Genomic DNA, 21287 nt, shown 5'->3' with positions numbered 1-21287 from the left:
CTACCTTCTCAGAGCAAATGGGGATGGGCAATAAATGCAGTATAAACCTGTCATGTATGTACATGCTGTTTGTGACCACCAGATGGTGTCATCGTTGGAGGCCACTGAGCAGCACGCACAGGGTGCTGCTCTGGTATAAAAGGCCAGCCATTTTGGAGTCAGGCACTTTAAGCCCAAATAAAGCAGAAGCAAGGTTGTACCTTGCTTAGTTAAACAGTACTCAGTTTGAACCTTTATTGCATACATAACATTTGGTGATGAGAATACAAGAACCTTTGTTTGCAAAATGAGCACAATTGGATTTTTAGAGCGATTCGTGGAGGGAGAAGATTGGGCAGACTTTGTGAGCCGTTTGAACCAGTACTTCGTGGCCAACAAAATAAAGGGGGTCGACGATGCAGATCGGCGCCGGGCCGTGTTCCTCACTGTGTGCGGTTCAAAGATCTACGGTCTGATAAAGAATCTACTCATGCCGAGTGATCTAACAGAGAAAACGTACAAGGAGTTGTGTACATTGGTACGGGAGCACCTCAAGCCAGACGACGGCATCATCATCTCGAGATACAGATTTTATACACACGTTCGATCGGAGGGCCAGACTGTGGCGGAATTTGTTGCCGACCTGAGACGTCTAGCGGGACCGTGCAAGTTCGGGACGGTGTTGGCAGACATGCTGCGGGACTTCTTTGTTATCGGTATCAACCACGAGGTGATCCTGTGCAAACTTCTGGCGGTGAAGGAGTTGGATTTAAAAAGGGCCATCCAGTTCACTCAATTATGTGTGACAACGGACAGGAGTCTAAAGCAAATATCGGTGAAGACCCGAACCTCAGCAAGTACTGTAAATGCCATTGATTTGGCGTCCGGCAGAGCGGCACATGGCAGGGCCTATCCAGCTGCGTTCGCGAAAACTGTGGCTGCCAAAAGTCCACCAGCGGGAATGTATCCGATTTCTCCATGTTGGCATTGTGGGGGAAATCATCGGCACCAGCAGTGCTGATTTAAGTAATATAGTGCAAAGGCTGTCTGAGAGTGGGCCACCTCCAGCGCAAATGTCCGCAGATGAGCAAGCGAGCTGTGACATACCACGTGGAGGATAAGATTCAGACTAGCGCGGATCGGATACGCAATCCGAGATGCCAGAGGAGGAAGTATATGGACTGTACTCCTTCATAACCAAGAGTAAACCAATCTTGATTAATGTGAAGTTTAACGGGATACCGGTATCGATGGAACTGGACATAGGGGCGAGTCAATCGATCATGAACGAGAGGGCATTTAATAAGCTATGGGATACTAATACTGTGAGGCCCAGGCTGAGCCCTGTTAATGCCAAGCTGCGTATGTACACCAAAGAACAGATAATGGTGATTGGCAGTGCACAAATTGATGTGTCGTATAACGGTGCGCTTCACGATTGTTCCAAGCAATGGCCCAATGCTGCTCGGCAGGAGCTGGTTGGAGATAATCAGATGCGACTGGAATGACATAAAGGCGTTGTCATCGGAGGAAGATACATGTGCCCAAGTATTGAGCTAGTTCTCCTTGCTGTTCGAACCGGGTATCGGCAACTTCACGGGAGCCAAGGTGCAGATCCAAGTGGACTCAGATGCATGACCTGTCCATCATAAAGCTCGGGCAGTGCCGTATACGATGAGGGAGAAGGTCGAAATTGAACTGGACGGACTCCAACGAGAAGGGATCATATCACGGTCGAATTTAATGAATGGGCCAGCCCCATTGTTCCTGTGCTGAAAAGTGATGGCACAGTCAGAGTCTGTGGAGACTACAAGGCTACGAACAACAGGGTTTCAAAACAAGATCAGTACCCATTACCGAAGGCTGCTGACTTGTTTGCAATGCTAGCCAGAGGGAAGTCGTTCACAAAACTGGACTTGACGTCGGCCTATATGACACAGGAGTTGGTCGAGACGTCGAAGAGACTTACGTGCATTAACACGCACAAAGGACTGTTTATTTACCACAGGTGCCCATTTTGAGTTCGCTCGGCTGCAGCAATATTCCAGAGGAATATGGAAAGTCTACTGAAGTCCATTCCCAGAACCGTCGTGGTCCAAGATGATATCCTGATCACCGGTCGTGACTCCAAGAAACATCTGAACAACCTGGAAGAGGTTCTACTGCGTTTGGACAGAGTGGGACTCAGACTGAAACGCTCGAAGTGTGTCTTCATGGCACCGGAGGTTGAATTCTTCGGGAGGAAAATCACCACTGATGGCATCAGACCTACTGACTTGAAAACCAAAGCCATCAAGAATGCACCCAAGCTGCAGAATGTGACAGAGCTGCGTTCGTTCCTGGGTCTACTCAACTACTTTGGTAACTTCCTACCTAAATTAAGCACCTTACTTGAACCACTGCACCATTGAGAAAAGGCAACAATTGGGTGTGGGGCGCATTGCAAGACGGAGCTTTTGAGAAAACCACCCATCTGCTTTGCTCGAACAAGCTGCTGGTACATTATGTCCCATGTAAACGATTAGTTATGGCCTGTGACGCATCGTCATATGGAATTGGTTGTGTGTTACAACAAGCCAATTAGTCGAGGAAACTTCAACCTGTCGCGTATGCATCCAAAAGTTTGTCTAAAGCAGAAAGAGCCTACAGTATGGTAGAAAAAGAAGCTTTAGCATGTGTGTACGGTTAAAAAGATGCATCAATACCTGTTTGGTCTGAGGTTCGGATTAGAGACCGATCACAAGACGCTCATTTTGTTTTTTTCCGAAAGCAAAGATTCATCCCGCATCCAAAGGTGGGCGCTGACATTATCTGCCTATGATTATGTCATTTGCCACAGACCTGGCAAAGAGAATTATGCCAATGCTTTGAGCCAGTTGCCATTGCCCACAAAGGAGGTGGAAACGCCACAATCGGCAGATTTAATGTTAATCATGGATGCTTTTGAGCATGAAGGCACCCCTGTCACGGCTCAACAAGTTAAGACCTGGACCAGCCAGGACCCCATCTTATTGTTGGTAAAGGTATGCATCCTCAAAGGGGATTGATCCGCCATACCTAAGCAAATGTGTGAGGAGGCCAAACCGTATATTCGTCGCAAGGATGAACTGACTGTTCAAGCAGATTGCATATTGTGGGGCAATCGCGTTGTAATGCCTAACAAAGGGAGAGAGAAGTTTGTGCGGGAGTTACACAGCACACATCCTGGTATAGTGATGATGAAGGCCATCGCCAGGTCCCACATATGGTGGCCAGGAATTGATTCTGAGCTGGAAGCATGCATGCATCAGTGCAACACCTGCATGCAGCTCAGCAAAGCACCAGCGGAATCGCCGCTGAGTCTGTGGTCATGGCCATCCAAACCTTGGGCAAGATGTTTTTAGTGGTGGTGGATGCTTATTCAAAGTGGATAGAATGCATAATCATGTCATCCAATACGTCCACGGCAACCATAGAGAATCTCAATGTCATGTTCGCAACACATGGTCTGCCTGACATAGTGGTGAGCGACAATGGGTCATTCTTCACCAGTCAGGAGTTTCAGGAGTTTGTAAAACTTAACGGCATAAAACATATAAGGTCAGCACCATTCAAGCCTGTGTCCAACGGGCAAGCAGAACGTGCAGTACAAATTATCAAGCAAAGCATGAGGAGAGTAACCCAAGCGTCACTGCAGACCCGCTTGTCCTGCATACTGCTGAGTTACAGGACAAGACCCCACACACTCACAGGGGTCTCGCCTGCTGAACTCATGATGAAAAGAGATCTTAAGACCAAGTTATCTCTTGTACACATGGATTTAAGTAATCATGTTGAATACAGAAGACAGAGTCAACAAGTGTACCACGATCACGCAACTGTGTCACGCGCGATTTCTGTTAATGATCCTGTATATGTGTTGAATTATGGTCAGGGTCCCAAATGGATCGCTGGTACGGTCATGGCCAAGGAAGGCAACAGAGTATTTGTTATTAAGCTCAAGAATGGGCAAACTTGCAGGAAACACATGGATCAAACAAAGCTGAGGCATACAGACGAGCCAGAGCAGTCGGACAAAGAAACCGTTGACGACGAACCAACCTACCAGCAGTCTTCAGTGAACTCAAGGGTCATCAGTGAACCCAGAATTTCCATCACGGATGTGTTCAATAAAAATGGACTTGCAGTTCCTGACATGGCCACTGCCACCCCCAACAAGTCTGCCATCCAGCCACCAGCCACAACAGACTCCGTACATTCACCCAAGGCCGGAATTGAACAGAGACAGTCAACCCGGGAGCGTAAAGCACCGGACCGTCTCAACCTGTGAAAGACTGTGATAAGATCTCAGAGGAGGGTATTGTCATGTATGTACATGCTGTTTATAGCCACCAGATGGTGTCATTGTTGGAGACCACTGAGCAGCACGAACAGGGTGCTGCTCTGGTATAAAAGGCCAGCCATTTTGGAGTCAGACACTTTGGGCCCAAATAAAGCAGAAGCAAGGTTGTACCTTACTTAGTTAAACAGTACTCAGTTTGAACCTTTATTGCATACATAACAAAACCCACATCCCCAGAACAAATGTTTAAAGAAAATGTGTAATTGGGCAAATCTTGAGGATGCAACTTAATGCAGACAAGTATAAAATAGGAAGGAAAAACAGATGACACACATACTTTATGAATGGTGTTGTAATAGCTAAGGATGAGGCTAAAAGAATCCTTGGTGCTGGATTTTCGGCTTTTAAGATTTCGGGTCATTAATGGCGGCGGAACGGTCCTGATACCACCTGGAAAAAGTTGCGCGTCAGTCAACAAAATTGGGCAGCTGGGTGCTGAGTGTGGGGCTGAGTGATAAGGGAGGCATTGCACACCTCTCTTAGGCTTAGTATGGGAAAATCCCGAGCTGAAGAGCCGGCCTCGGAGCGCTCTAAGAGAGACCTGGGGAGAAAAAAAAACCTGGGGGAAAAAAAAACACCAAAACATTCCCAAAAAATACCTCACGCCATCACTATAAAATCGTAAAAAAAAACAATCATATTTAGGACAGGCTGCTCACCAGTTCCCAGGCCAATCTGAATATTGCATTTGGTGAGCCTTGGAAGTCAATGGGACGGCTGAGGTGCCCTGCCCATTTTCAACGATTTTCCAAGTGCAAAACAGGTGACCATGAGTTGAATTTCTCCCCCAGTTAATTGTCGCTTAAATCCATTTACACTATTTGCTGCTATGGTCTTCCCTGGTAACTTACTCGATATTATTATATTATAGGCCTGATTTTAACCCGGGGCAAGAATCAGGGGCACGAAGTGGTGGAGGGGACCAAAGAGGATGGTGATTTGTCAGGTTTTTCTGAGTCCCGGAAGATTTTAAATCCTGGGCTTCTTATAAATTTCCTGACGCTGGAATGTAGAACCGCTGCTGTAGACCGAAGGAAACATTCCCGGTAGGATTAGTAAGGAGGGTGGTGGGAGCGGGCACACCTACTCCTCCTGTGCCACAAGGAAGCTCTCAGAAATTAAAAAATGTATAACTTACCTGGGCCTCTCTGGTCCGATGCTGTTTAATTCCAGCTTTTGCTGGTGGCTTGGAGATTGACACCTCTCCAAATTAAATTGGTGTCGGGATCCGAATGACATCATCAGATCCCAACATTTCAATATTTACGAGACCTCTGACTCCCCTGCAGCGAGCAACCTCCGTCCTCTCAAAAACCCAGGAGTTAAGGGGGTGGGGAGTGGGAACTCAGCGGGAATACAGAGGCTGTCCCCTGGCCTCCATTTTAACCGACCCTCTGCACCGTTCCCGCCGGATAGGCAGGGTTAAAATCGATCTTTGTGTGTCAATTAGTTTTGCCTGAATTCCCAATTTACTCATAATTTCATGGTTGCTAAATTACATCCACTAGTTTTTAAACTTCCTGTCAGGGTGAACAAGTTGCCATGAACAAATATATCAATTCCCTTCATTGTCTTGAAAACTTCCATTAATCACTTCGCTGTCTCATTTTTGTCCAAGAAGAACAAACTTAATTTCAGTAACTTTTCTTCATAAATTAGATTTCTAATGAAGACATGGGCACAGACCCACCTTACTATGCTTTGGCATCGTACATTGGACTCCATTACAACATGCCACCATGTTGTTCCAAAGGTCGTGCATTCACCCAGTAACTTCTGGATCCCCACGGGCAAAAAGCATGCTCTGATTATTCATAGGTTTATAATCCAGCCCTAACTAAGGAGGTCAAAATGTCTCACAAAACGTGGAGGGATTTGATTTCCCTTTCAAACAAGAAGAATGTGAAGGGTGTGGCACAATCTGTCAAATATTAAATCTGTGCATAACAGGATATATAATCCTGACAACAGGGAAATGTTGTTTTCAATAACAGCTTTACACACCTTGCCCTAAGCTAAGCGCATTCTCCTTTGATGTCAGTATTCAAGTATTTACAATATATCCAAGTTGGAAGTTGGAAGTTCCAAAGCCAGACTTGCTTAATGTTAGGGTTAATTGCACAGGCTGTCTTTCATCAAGTCTGTAATTAAACAAGAAATCTTAACATCAGGACCTCTTATAAAAATTAAAGAGGTAAAATGAAGTATTATTACCTTTAATTTTTTTACTCTGCAAAACAGACCCCAAAAAATTCAAGGTAATAATATTTCATTTTACCTCTTTAATTTTTATAAGAGGTCCTGATGTTAAGGTTTCTTGTTTAATGTTCGACAGCTTGAATGTTGGCGACACAGGAGCTATTGAAGCTGACAGTAGGAGGAAACTGTATTAACATACATGCCAGACCAGCGATTGTTATATCGGCAATCATAGCACTCATTCTGGAGCAGCATTGTGCCAGAAATAGAGATGAATGCCTATTTAATGTGGTTTTCTGGTGCCATCGGCTGCAGGAGCAATGCTGCCTGGGACAACAGGAGAACTCCCTTCTCTTTCTCACAGTAGAATGGGTGTTCTGTACAGAAGGAACAAGAGAAGAAAGTTCAGAGGAACACTGACTGCAGTGATAGTAACAAAATAGAAAGGCTCTGACACACAGTAGCTCGATTTCATCAGAGAGGAAAAAATGATGTTATTTGACAAGTTGAAAGTTTTAAGAATCAAGGTTCGAAGAGTAGCAGAACAGCAGCTGAATTTGGTACAGTGAGGAAGATAAAGTGATGTTTTTCACCGAGGATATTAGATAATTCCAGGGAGCGACTGTATGCGGGGATATCAGACTGAGCATGATATATAGATTCTTTGGATCCAAAGTTTGAACAGACAGTGCCAGAGGGAAACTGGAAGGGGAATTTCATTATCAGTAGGTAACCTTTGACATTGTTGCCAAATTAAGTAATCTAAGGGTTAAGTCATGGCAGGAGAGCCCACACACATGTCATGCTCCTCCTGTGCTATGTGGGAACTCAGGGACGCTTCCAGTGTCCCTGATGACTACATGTGCAGGAAGTGTATTCTGCTGCAGCACTGGAGCTGCAGGTGGATTCACTCTGGAGCATCCGTGATGCTGAGGATGCCGTGAATAGCAAGTTTAGTGCGTTGGTCTTACTGCAGGTAAAGGTTACACAGACAGATAGGGAATGGGAGACCAGCAGGAAGAGCAGTGGAAGGAAGCTAGTGCAGGGGTTCCCTGCGGTCATCCTCCTCCAAAAGATACACTGTTTTGGGTACTGTTGGGGAGGATGATTCATCAGGAGAGGGCAGCAGCAGACAAGTTCATGGCACCATTGGTGGCTCTGCTGCACAGGAGGGCAAGAAGAAGAGTGGGAGAGCTATAGAGGTAGGGGATTCTATTGTAATGAGAACAGATAGACGTTTCTGCGGCCGCAATCGAGACTCCAGGATGGTATGTTGCCTCCCTGGTGCAAGGGTGTCAAGGATATGTTGGAGCGGCTGCAGGACATTTTGGAGGGGGAGGGTGAACAGCCAGTTGTCGTGGTGCATATAGGTACCAACAATATAAGTAAAAAATGGGATGAGGTCCTACAACCTGAATTTAGGGAGCTAGGAGTTAAATTAAAAAGTAGGACCTCAAAGGTAGAAATCTCAGGATTGCTACCAGTGCCACGTGCTAGTCAGAGTAGAAATAGCAGGATAGTTAAGATGAATGCGTGGCTTGAGGAGTGGTGCAGAAGGGAGGGATTCAAATTCCTGGGACATTGGAACCGGTTCTGGGGGAGGTGGGACCAGTACAAATCGGACGGTCTGCACCTGGGCAGGACCGGAACCAATATCCTAGGGGAAATATTTGTTTGTGCTGTTGGGGAGTTCGAGACTCTGCCTTTGACTCGAGTGCTCCCGATTTTATCCCGCAGTATGCGACCCGACATCAACCCCAACATTGCACAAGGTAGGTAAAGCCATAAAACAGCTTAAAAATGACAAGGCTACAGGTGCAGATGGAATCCCTACTGAGGCGCTAAAATATGGTGGAAAGGCGCTGTGGGAGGTGAGCATGCCGGGAGATCTGAGAGATGCAGTGATTATGACCATTTTTAAAAAGGACACCTGACTGCGGCAACTACAGGGGAATCTCCCTGCTTTCAGTCACTGGGAAAGTTGTCGCTCGAGTTCTCCTCAATCGTCTTCTCCCTGTGGCCGAGGAGCTCCTCCCGGAATCACAATGCGGATTTCGTCCCCTACGGAGCACAACGGACATGATCTTTGCAGCGCGCCAGTTGTAGGAAAAATGCAGGGAGCAGCGCCAGCCCTTATACATGGCCGTTTTCGATCTTACAAAGGCCTTTGACATTGTCAACCGTGAGGGTCTATGGAGCATCCTCCTCCGTTTCGGATGCCCCCAAAAGCTTGTGAACATCCTTCGCCTGCTTCACGATGACATGCAGGCCGTGATCCTTACCAACGGATCCATTACAGACCCAATCCACGTCCGGATCGGGGTCAAACAGGACTGTGTTGTCGCTCCAACCCTCTTCTCAATCTTCCTCGCCACCATGCTCCACCTCACAATCAACAAGCTCCCCGCTGGAGTGGAACTAAACTACAGAACCAGTGGGAAACTGTTTAACCTACGCCGCCTCTAGGCCAGGTCCAAGATAACCCCAAAGCAAAGAGCGTGAAGAGGCCAAGCGCAGGCAGTGGAAGGAGCGGCAACAAACCAGCCCCATCCACCCCTTCCCTCGACGAATGTCTGTCCCACCTCTAACAGGGTCTGTGGCTTTCGTATCAGACTGTTCAGCCATCAAAGAACTCACTTTGGGAGTGGAAGCAAGTCCTCCTCGATTCTGAGGGACTGCCTATGATGATGATGCTGGGGAGGGGTCAAGCTAATATTGCAGGGGGGATGGGAACCTATGCAGGGAGACAGAGGGAAGTAGAATGGGGGCAGAAGCAAAAGATAGAAAGAAGAAAAGTAAAAGTGGAGGGCAGAGAAACCTAAGGCAAAAATCAAAAAGGGCCACATTACAGCAAAATTCTAAAGGGGCAAAGTGTGTTAAAAAGATAAGCCTGAAGGCTCTGTGCCTCAATGCGAGGAGTATTCGTAATAAAGTGGCCAAATTAGCTGCGCAGGCAGCAATTACGAATATGATATAATTGGCATCATGGAGACATGGCTCCAGGGTGACCAAGGCTGGGAACTCAACATCCAGGGGTATTCAACATTCAGGAAGGATAGCCAGAAAGGAAAAGGAGGTGGGGTAGCGTTGCCGGTTAAAGAGGAAATTAACGCAATAGTAAGGAAGGACATTAGCTTGGATGATGTGGAATCTGTATGGGTGGAGCTGCGGAATACCAAAGGGCAGAAAACACTAGTGGGAGTTGTGTACAGACCACCAAACAGTAGTAGTGAGGTTGGGGACAGCATCAAACATGAAATTAGGGACGCATGCAATAAAGGTACAGCGGTTATTATGGACGACTTTAATCTACAAATAGATTGGGCGAACAAATCTGGTAGCAATACGGTGGAGGAGGATTTCCTGGAGTGTATTAGGAATGGTTTTTTAGACCAATATGTTGAGGAACCAACTAGAGGGCTGGCCATCCTAGACTGGGTGTTGTGTGATGAGAAAGGACAAATTAGCAATCTTGTTGTGCAAGGCCCCTTGGGGAAGAGTGACCATAATATGGTAGAATTATTTATTAAGATGGAGAGTGACACAGTTAATTCCGAGACTAGGGTCCTGAACTTAAGGAAAGCTAACTTCGATGGTATGAGATGTGAATTGGCTAGAATAGACTGGCGAATGATACTTAAAGGGTTGACGGTGGATAGGCAATGGCAAACATTTAAAGATCACATGGATGAACTTCAACAATTATACATCCCTGTCTGGAGTAAAAATAAAACGGAGAGGGTGAATCAACCGTGGCTAACAAGGGAAATTAAGAATAGTGTTAAATCCAAGGAAGAGGCATATAAATTGGCCAGAAAAAGCAACAAACCTGGGAGAAATTTAGAATTTAGCAGAGGAGGACAAAAGGTTTAATTAGCAGGGAGAAAATAGAGTATGAGAGGAAGCTTGCGGGGAACATAAAAACTGACTGCAAAAGCTTCTATAGATATGTGAAGAGAAAAAGATTAGTGAAGACAAATGTAGGTCCCTTGCAGTCAGAATCAGGTGAATTAATAATGGGGAACAAAGAAATGGCAGACCAATTGAACAAATACTTTGGTTCTGTCTTCATAAAGGAAGACACAAATAACCTTCCAGAAATACCGAGGGTCTAGTGAGAAGGAGGAACTGAAGGAAATCTGTATTATGCGGGAAATTATGTTAGGGAAATTGATGGGATTGAAGGCCGATAAATCCCCGGGGCCTGATAATCTGCATCCCAGAGTACCTAAGGAAGTGGCCCTAGAAATAGTGGATGCATTAGTGATCATTTTCCAACAGTCGATCGACTCTGGATTAGTTGCTATGGACTGGAGGGTAGCTAATGTAACACCACTTTTTACAAAAGGAGGGAGAGAGAAAACGGGTAATTATAGACCGATTAGCCTGACATCAGTAGTGGGGAAAATGTTGGAATCAATTATTAAAGATGAAATAGCAGCATTTCTGGAAAGCAGTGACAGGATCGGTCCAAGTCAGCATGGATTTATGAAGGGGAAATCATGCTTGACAAATCTTCTAGAATTTTTTGAGGATGTAACTCGTAAAGTGAACAAGGGAGAACCAGTGGATGTGGTGTATTTGGACTTTTAAATGGCTTTTGACAAGGTCCCACACCAGAGATTGGTGTGCAAAATTAAAGCACATGGTATTGGGGGTAATCTACTAATGTGGATTGAGAACTAGTTGGCAGACAGGAAGCAGAGAGTCAGGATCAAGGGTCTTTTTCAGAATGGCAGGCAGTGACTAGTGGGGTGCCGCAGGGCTCAGTGCTGGGACCCCAGCTATTTACAATATACATTAATGATTTAGATGAAGGAATTGAGTTTAATATCTCCAAGTTTGCAGCTGACACTAAGCTGGGTGGCGGTATGAGCTGTGAGAAGGATGCTAAGAGGCTGCAGAGTGACTTGGACAAGTTCGGTGAGTGGGCAAATGCATGGCAGTTGCAGTATAATGTGGATAAATTTGAGGTTATCCACTTTAGTGGCAAAAACAGGAAGGCAGAATATTATCTGAATGGCAGCAGATTAGGAAAAGGAGAGGTGGAACGAGACCTGGGTGTCATGGTACATCAGTCATTGAAAGTTGGCATGCAGGTACAGCAGGTGGTGAAGAAGGCAAATGGTATGTTGGCCTTCATAGCTAGGGGATTTGAGTATAGGAGCAGGGAGGTCTTACTGCAGTTGTACAGGGCCTTGGTGAGGCCTCACCTGGAATATTGTGTTCAGTTTTGGTCTCCTAATCTGAGGAAGGACGTTCTTGCTATTGAGGGAGTGCAGTGAAGGTTCACCAGACTGATTCCCGGGATGGCAGGACTGACATATGAGGAGAGACTGGATCGACTGGGCCTGTATTCACTGGAATTTAGAAGGATGAGAGGGGATCTCATAGAAACATATAAAATTCTGAAGGGACTGGACAGGTTAGATGCAGGAAGAATGTTCCCGATGCTGGTAACCAGGGGACACAATCTAAGGATAAGGGATAAGCCATTTAGGACTGAGATGAGGAGAAACTTCTTCACTCAGAGAGTTGTTAACCTGTGGAATTCTCTACAGCAGAGAGTTGTTGATGCCAGTTCATTGGATATCTTCAAGAAGGAGTTAGATATGGCCCTTACAGCTAAAGGGATCAAGGGGTATGAAGAGAAAGCAGGAAAGGGATACTGAGGTGAATGATCAGCCATGATCTCATTGAATGGCGGTGCAGGCTTGAAGGGCTGAATGGCCTACTCCTGCACCTATTTTCTATGTTTCTATGAATAGTCAATAAAAAACTTAGATTGTAGTTATAAACAATAGATGAAGATCGGACGACTGGAGGTGGAAACAGAGAGAGTCGGGATTGAAGGAGATGCCACAAATATTGCAGAAGTATTGGTTAAGATGGGAAATAGAAGCAGTAGATATGGCAAGTTTGATATTTGGTATCTCAGAGGCCACCGTGACTTGAGAAAATTTAGGCTACACTTGCCCTTTTATTTGTACTTACTTATTTAAGAGATCCTTCATTCTTGGAAAAACTGTACTGCTGTTGTAACAACATTTTCCAATAAAGTTTGAGGCATTTCTGCCCTGTATTAGATAACTGTGTGAACCTCATGACTTATTTTAAGCGCAGTTAGTGACTCATCAAATAACAGTGTTTAGTCACAAGGATTGCTCCTGACATTTGCAAAAATTGAAGGATTTAACAATATTTCACTGTTTATTCGTCCAGCATAATAGTGACCATACTCAAGCATGAGAGATCAGCAAACTGACTTTCATCATGGATACAGTTGCAGTTGACTCTGGCTCCACCTGCAGGGCAAGCATATGAATGTGATCTCCTGTTGAAAGGTATATCAGGATATGACCCTATGGGCCAGATTTTTGAGAAATTTGCGACAGGGTTTTCACCGCGATTTGACCGTCCGGGGCGGAAACCCTGTCACAAAGCCCGGGTGGGATCCTCGGGTTCCTGTTTGCGGCAGCGATGGGAAGTACCGCCAGGGAGGGGAGCGCCAACGTGCAACGATGCCGATTGTATTACTGTCGGACTTTCGGCTCTCTCACGACCCGTACGCCACGCCCAGAATACTGACAGGCTCAAACCTGTCGGTGCAGCCCTGCCAGCAGCAGTAAGTATGAAAACGTGAAAAAAGGGTAAGTAAAAGTTTTTATTCTTTAATTTTTTTTTCAGCGATTACATAGTTAAGGGCCTTGTAAATGTTTCTGGAATATTTTTTGGAATTTTTTTTTCCCCTCCCAAGGCCTCTCTCACCACGAATCATTGTGCAATGCCCCCCTTACCAAGACGTAAAACCCGAAAGTTCGGCCTAAAAACGGTAGCGCAGTGAAAACAGTAAGTTTCACGTATCGCTACCATTTTCGCCGAAAAAAAACTGATAGCTGAATATCCGGCCCCATATCTAAGTTGCCTTCTTAAACCATATGTATTGTATACATCTTTATACTTCTAAAACTGGTTAACAGCTTCCTTATCAGTCACTGAATCGTTAATGAAAGGATATAAGATTATAAACAACAACAAATTGCATTTATTTAGCACATTTAACATAGTAAAACATCCCAAGGCGGTTCACAGGAGCGTTATCAGACAAAGTTTGATGCTGAGTCGCTTAAAGAGATATTAGGACAGGTGACTAAAAGCTTGGTCAAAGAGGTAGGTTTTAAAGAGTGTCTTAAAGAAGGAGAAAGAGGTAGAGCGACGGAGAGGTAGGGAGGGAATCCTAGAGCTGAGGACACAGGCAGTTGAAAGCTTGGCCGCCAATGGTGGGGAAATGGAAATTGGGAATACACAAGAGACCAGAATTGGAGAATCTCAGAGAGTTGTAAGGCCAGAGGAGATAGGGAGAGACGAGGACATGGAGGTATTTGAACATGAGGATGAGAACTTTTAATTCAGTTTAAATTTTAAAATATGGAGAGGAAATATGTACTAGAACACCAACATGGCACCACACAGCGTGAAGTAACCAAAATTGGATCACTCGCATGCACAGAGCATCCACAAAAGGATGGAAATTCCCAGAATCAGCTGCTGTCAGATTTTTGTCTTTGTCTCCAAGCAACTAACTGTGGCACTTAGAAGGACATTTGTATTTTCCCTTGGCCGTAGGAGGTACTAGCCCATCAAGACTTGGGCAAGAAAACAGGGGAGAAGCAGAGAAATCTTAATGTATCCTTAGTGGAAAATAATGGATAGAATTGGAAGAAATCCTTAGTATGGGAAGTCCTTAAAAAGTATGCCAATAAGTTTATGAAAGTTGTTCTGACTGAAATGTCCTCACTGACAGGAATGCTCTGCATGTAAAAGGCTGAACAGTAGTCCATAACTAAGAATATCTGGCTGTGTGTTACAAAGTCAGCCCTAGGTAGCTTACACTGCAGAAGTAGAAATATTGTTTTATCAGAAAAACATATCAGTGGGCAAAGCAGCAAACTAGAGGATAAGATCATTACTGCAGTCTATCCGGAAAAATCAGGTAATGTGAATGCCTCTGTAAGCTAAAGAAAAACCTTTCCTTTGTATAATAAAGGAATGCTTATCAATTAATATGACAGTGGGCATATACTAAAGAAAAGCTTCGTATTAAGTGACTACATGCCTGTGGGTGGGAGGTTGGGAAGGTGGGGTGGGGTGCGAAGGAGGTGGGCCGGGGGACCTGTATAAATGCCCTTGATTTTAATCAGTCATTAATCATTTTGAAAATATGCTATGATCATCGTTACATTTCTGATTCAGTTATAGCTTCTCTCCACTACCACCCTTCCAAAAGCAGTGCCCCTCGCTGGGGTATAGTTCTACAGGTAAATGCTCCTCGCTGGGGAATAGTTCTATAGGTACATGCCCATCGCTGGGGTATAGTTCTATAGGTATATGCCCCTTGGTGGGGTATAGTTCTGCAGGTGCATGGCCATTAGTGGGGTATAGTTCTATAGGCACATGCCCCTTGGTGAGGTATAGTTCTATAGGCACATGCCCTTTGGTGGAGTTTAGTCCCATAGGTACATGCCCCTCGGTGGGGTATAGTTCTATAGGTACGTGTCGCTTGGTGGGGTATAGTTCTATAGGTACATGCCCCTCGGTGGGGTATAGTTCTATAGGTACATGCCCCTCGCTGGGGTATAGTTCTATAGGTCCATGCCCCTCGGTGGGTTATAGTTCTATAGGTGCATGCCCCTTGGTGGGGTATAGTTCTTTAGGCACATGCTCCTTGGCGGGGTATAGTTCCATAGCTACATGCCCCTTGGTGGGGTATAGTTCTATAGGTGCATGCCCCTCGGTGGGGTATAGTTCTATAGGTACATGCCCCTTGGTTGTGTATAATTCTATAGGTCCATGTCCCTCGGTGGGGTATAGTTCTATAGCTACATGCCCCTTGGTGGGGTAAAGTTTTATATGTACATGCTCCTCGCTGGGGTATAGTTCTACAGGTACATGCCCCTAGCTAGGGTATAGTTCTATAGGTATCTGCCCCTTGGTGGGGTATAGCTCTATAGGTACATGCCCCTTGGTGGGGTATAGTTCTATAGGTACATGCCCCTCGGTTGTGTATAGTGCTGCAGGTGCATGGCCATTGGTGGGGTATAGTTCTATAGGTACATGCCCCTCGGTGGGGTATAGTTCTATAGGTACATGCCCCTCGCTGGGGTATAGTTCTATAGGTCCATGCCCCTCGGTGGGTTATAGTTCTATAGGTGCATGCCCCTTGGTGGGGTATAGTTCTTTAGGCACATGCTCCTTGGCGGGGTATAGTTCCATAGCTACATGCCCCTTGGTGGGGTATAGTTCTATAGGTGCATGCCCCTCAGTGGGGTATAGTTCTATAGGTACATGCCCCTTGGTTGTGTATAATTCTATAGGTCCATGTCCCTCGGTGGGGTATAGTTCTATAGCTACATGCCCCTTGGTGGGGTAAAGTTTTATATGTACATGCTCCTCGCTGGGGTATAGTTCTACAGGTACATGCCCCTAGCTAGGGTATAGTTCTATAGGTATCTGCCCCTTGGTGGGGTATAGCTCTATAGGTACATGCCCCTTGGTGGGGTATAGTTCTATAGGTACATGCCCCTCGGTTGTGTATAGTTCTGCAGGTGCATGGCCATTGGTGGGGTATAGTTCTATAGGTACATGCACCTTGGTGGGTATGGTTCGACAGATACAGGCCACCTTTTGGTATCTCACCCAAGTGGCCAATATTCATATATTAAACTTGACAATGAATGTCAGCCCGATCTGTGCTTACACAACATCCTCCCGTGGACATTTCTAGCAGGTTAGGAAATAAGAACACTCGAAGATTTCCCCACCGTAAGTCTGGGCTGCTGAGGGACATTGTTGTGCCTGTACTGCTGCCGTGGCCAAGATCAATTAATTCAGCACAGGTAAGAGATTGAAACTTGAATCTTCGCAGTCTGTGTGGTTCAGCTACTCAATGCCTTGAGTAACTAGTCTACTGTGGGAACGTACTCATTTTTTATACTTTTTTGGTGAATGTCACTTTTGAGGGAATAGAACATTTTGCATTTTCTCTTTTTTTCCCGCTCCCCTGCCCCCCCGCCCCCACCCTGAGGTTATGATAAAGCATCGAAGAGAACACAACCCAGAGAAAGAGAAATGACCTGGGAGGAAGAGAGAAATTGTGAGCCAGACAAAAGCCATGAGGAGAAAGCAAAGTCAGGAAGTAAAGTAATTGGTTTGGGGGAAACGAAGTTGTGAGTGCAGGTAGAGAGATACAGAGAGTGAGAGAAAGAGAGATAGAGAGAGAGAAAACCAGAAAGAAGGGGAAGAGAATCCAGAAAGACTGATTAGTTGAGTCGTTTAGAGAGTCTGGAAGGGAGAAGAGCAGATAAGGAGAATGAGAACAAATTTGGCAGAATAAAATAGAAGAGACAATAGAGTACTGCGTACAGTTCTAGACACCACATTACAGGAAAGATGTGATTGCACTAGAGAGGATACAGAGGAAATTTGCAAGGATGTTGCCAAGACTGGATAATTTTAGCTATGAGGACAGATTGGATAGACTGGGGTTGTTTTCTTTGGAACAGAGGAGGCTGAGGAGAGACTTAATTGAGGTGTACAAAGTTATGAGGGACCTAGATAGAGCGGGTAGGAACGATCTATTTCCCATCGTAGAGAGGTCAATAGCCAGGGAGCGTAGATTTAAAGTAATAGCTAAAAGGATTAGAGGGGAGTTGAGGAGAACTTTTTTCACCCAGAGCGTGGCGGGGCTCTGGAACTCACTGCCTGAAAGGGTTGTAGAGGCAGAAACCCTCATAGCATTTAAAAAATACTTGGATATGCACTTGAAGTGCCAAAACCTACAAGGCTACGGACCAAGAGCAGGAAAGTGGGATTAGGCTGGATAGCTCTTTTTCGGCTGGCACAGACACAATGGGCTAAACGACCTCCTGCTGTGCTGTAAATGTCTATGATTCTATGTTTCTAAGAGATAGAGCGAAGCCAGGAATGAGAGGCAGAGAAGCTTGAAGCGTCAGCAAATGATTTTTGCAATGAGAGTCAAGCTAGGAGACCAAGAGAATGTCAATGTGGGTGAAAGAATTTGTGAGGAGATAAGAATCAAGGAAGCAAAGCTACGAAGGTAGCTGAGAGATAGAGAAGGTAGCTGGGAAAGGGAGTAGGGAGAATGAGTCAGTTACCTGATGAGAGGGAGAAGCTTGGCGAGAGTTAGGGATACTGAGTTAACTTTCAAAGTTTGTCATCTGAACCTCCTTAATTGATTAACTTGTGACTGTAATTACATGTTGAATGAGGTATCTGTTATCCTTTCTGTTATATATGTAAACCTGTAAATACCTTGTTTAACCACCAGAGGGCTCATCCCCTGGAGTCCCAAGGGATCCCACAATCCCTTGGGAGCACCTGTACATAAGGAGGCCTCACAGGCTGGAGAGGCACTCTGGAGACCTGTAATAAAGGACTACAGTCACACATTACTTTGAGCTTACAGTATCTGGTCAGATTCTTTATTCAAGACATAACACTTTCTTTAATGGATCAACAATCGGTTTTATATTAGAAAATTTGGTGTCATATTAGATCACCAATTGAGCTTCCTACCCCACATCCATTCTATCACTAACACCGTTCCTATCTCGCATCCATTCTATCACTAACACCGTTCCCAGCACACATCCATTCTATCACTAACACCATTCCTATCTCGCATCCATTCTATCACTAACACCGTTCCTACCTCACATCCACTCTATTACAAACACCGTCCATTTCCATCTAATATTGCCCGTCTCTCCCTTACCTCAACTTATCTGTTGCTGAAACTTATCCATGTCTTTATCATCTCTAGACTTGATTATTTCACCACACTCCTGGCCGCCCTGCCTAGTTCCACCCTCCATAAAGTTGGGGTAATCCAAAACTCTGCCGCCCATGTGCAAACTTGCACCAAGTCCCGCTCAACCATCTCCCCTGTGCTCGCTGACCTACATTGGCTCCCAATTAAGCAACGCCTCAGTTTTAAGATTCTCATCCTTGTTTTCAACTCCTTCCATGGCCTCAGCCTTCCTTATCACTGTAATCTCTTCCAGCCATATAATCCCCCTAGACCTCCAAGTTCCTCTAATTCTGGCCTTTTGAACATCCCTGATTTTAAATGCTGCACCATCGGTGGTCGTACCTGCAGCTGCCTGGGTCCTAAGCTCTGGAATTCCCTCCCTAAACCACTCCACCTTTTTGCTTCTCTTTCCTCCTTTAAGGCACTCCTTAAAACCTACCTCTTCAACTAATCTGCCCTAATGGCCCTGAAATTATGGTCGGAGGCTTCTTTCGGACGAACGTCTCTAACCGGAGAATTTTTACGAATTTACCTGGTGGTCTCGGAGGCACCTGGGATTCCAGTGGGGAGGCCTTCTCTTCCCGCACTGCGACGCGCGCTCCCGTCCTCCAGGTTCGGATGCAGAAACTGCAGTCACGTGTGACTGCACAACCAATCAGGTACAGTATTCCACAGCTTTCTCATTAATAGCAATGAGAACTTTGTATCTACGAGTTCTCATTGCTATTGATGAGAAAAAAAAACAAACACCATATTAAAAAAATTTTTAAAACATCTCACATAATTAAAATTAATTGAAATTAAAGTTATTAAATGTCTTAGAAAAAAATATATTTTTCTGATTTAAAAAAAAAATGTTTTTAATTATGGTTTAAAATAAATTGATCTCAGTGGGCAGGGTTTTTAAAAATAAAAGTTTTTTTTTAATTTTATTTTACAATGTTTTTGTGTGTTTTAAAACTCTTACACCTGTAAAAGTAGGCTATGCACCTGCTTTTATCAGGTGCAGGAGTTTTCAGGACATTCGCTGGGCAAGATATGGGTAAATCCCGCAATCTTGCCCATGCGAATGTCCTGGCTGTGGAGATGCGGAGGATCTGTCAAGCTGGAGCTTGACAGATCGGAAAAGCCGGTTTTCAGCGCATGCGTATTGTGCGTTGAAAACCAGCTTTTGCGATCCTTCCCGGGTCCGTACACACTCCGTACAGACCTGGGGTCGTCGGGATTTCCAGGCCAATATCTCCTTATATGGCTCAATGTCAAATTTTGGTATTTTCTGATAACACTCCTGTGAAGCGCCTTGGGATGTTTTATTACGTTAAAGGCGCTATATAAATATAAGTTCGTGAAACACAAATCCAGACCCTGCTTTGCTCTGTTCAGGAATTCCAGTTACCTCAGTTTTCTTCAAGGAGAATCTAATCCCTGTCGACAGTAAATGTTTCCATTAAATAGTTATGATTCATTCAGACACTACTTGCTGGATTTTTCCAGTTGCACATTATGTTTGTTGAGGGAAGTCTATATTTCCAGCCCCATGATTCACTCTAAGTCATTCTGAGTTCCAAGCAATTTATTTGGGGCTTCGGTGATTCAATGTTTGTATTGGATCGTTGACCTAATATTTGTGCTCAGTAATTCATCTAGGTTCTCAAAATATATCAGTTTTTTACAAAACACTGTTCTAGACTGGTTTTGATGTTTTATTTACTGTTACGTTCTTAAAATGCTTTCTGCTGCATACAAAAGTGGGGATGATTGCACATTTACCAATAGGTTGATTTTCTATCATAGACTTTAAATGTTTGTACTTTGGATAGGAATGTTAAAAAAAATCCATGAAGAATTGTGTGGTCGCTGTTGATTTATTTGATTTGTATCACAGGGTTGCAATGGGCAGCAATGATATTGAGAACAGTGGCAGTGTTGAGGAGGATCGGCAACGGTCTCACAAAAGTTGTGGGAGCATGTACAACCTTATATAGATTACAATAGATAAATTGAGAGCAGTTTTGAGGGAGAGAACTTATTTCAATACTTATTGACAAAAATCAGCAAAGAAGAGAGATGCTTCCATGACCCACACTATTATGCATCAGGTTACAGATCCAATATAACAGCTGGATTGTCAAAGAATATCTTGGTGAAATACTATAGAATGTTCAGATTACAATGGACCCATTTTACTTAGTTTATAGTATACAATGACAATGCTGACAATCCGAGCCATCGTCGTACTGCAAGTATTCTCTTAAACGGAATCATAATCATACAACACAGAAGCCCATTCAGCCTATTGTGCTTGTGCCAGCAAACACGGTGACTTTTCTTACAAGAGAATGTCCAGACCATGTTAGGGTTTCATCAGGATTCCAAGTAGGTATCAAAGCTGGAATCTTTTCTAATGGATAAAGTTTGTTTGAGATGTGTTGATTTTAGAGCTCTGTTCTATAGGGACTAGCCTGTGATCCCAAGCTCACTGCAGAGAAACTGTGGTAGAAGGGAATGTGGGTCAGAGATAGGGCTACAAAATGATAGCCCTGATTCGCCAAGTTACGCTCACTGCAAGCTTGGAGCATAAAACTGCTCCTTATATTGATTTCAAAGGCATGGTATAGATGAATTGATGGGGAACTACTTAAAGGGGAAGATTTGCAGATTTATGGGGGAAGGGTAGGGGAATAGGACTAATTGGACAGCTCTTTCAAAGAACCGTCGCAGGCATGATGAGCCGAATGTTCTCCTTCCGTGCTGTATCATTCCACATCTATGAATTTCTTTTCCTTTCTGTCTGTGTAATGCTCAGTTCCCAGGTACAATTCTATGAGAAAAGGGAAGTTGGGGAAAGACAAAAAATATAAACCTGTTACTCTGGATCTCCATCCCCTTTTATGTTGC

This window comes from Pristiophorus japonicus, chromosome 8 (genome assembly GCF_044704955.1).
Source record: "Pristiophorus japonicus isolate sPriJap1 chromosome 8, sPriJap1.hap1, whole genome shotgun sequence".
NCBI lineage: Eukaryota > Metazoa > Chordata > Chondrichthyes > Pristiophoridae > Pristiophorus > Pristiophorus japonicus.
Note: the sequence above shows the minus strand (reverse complement) of the source record.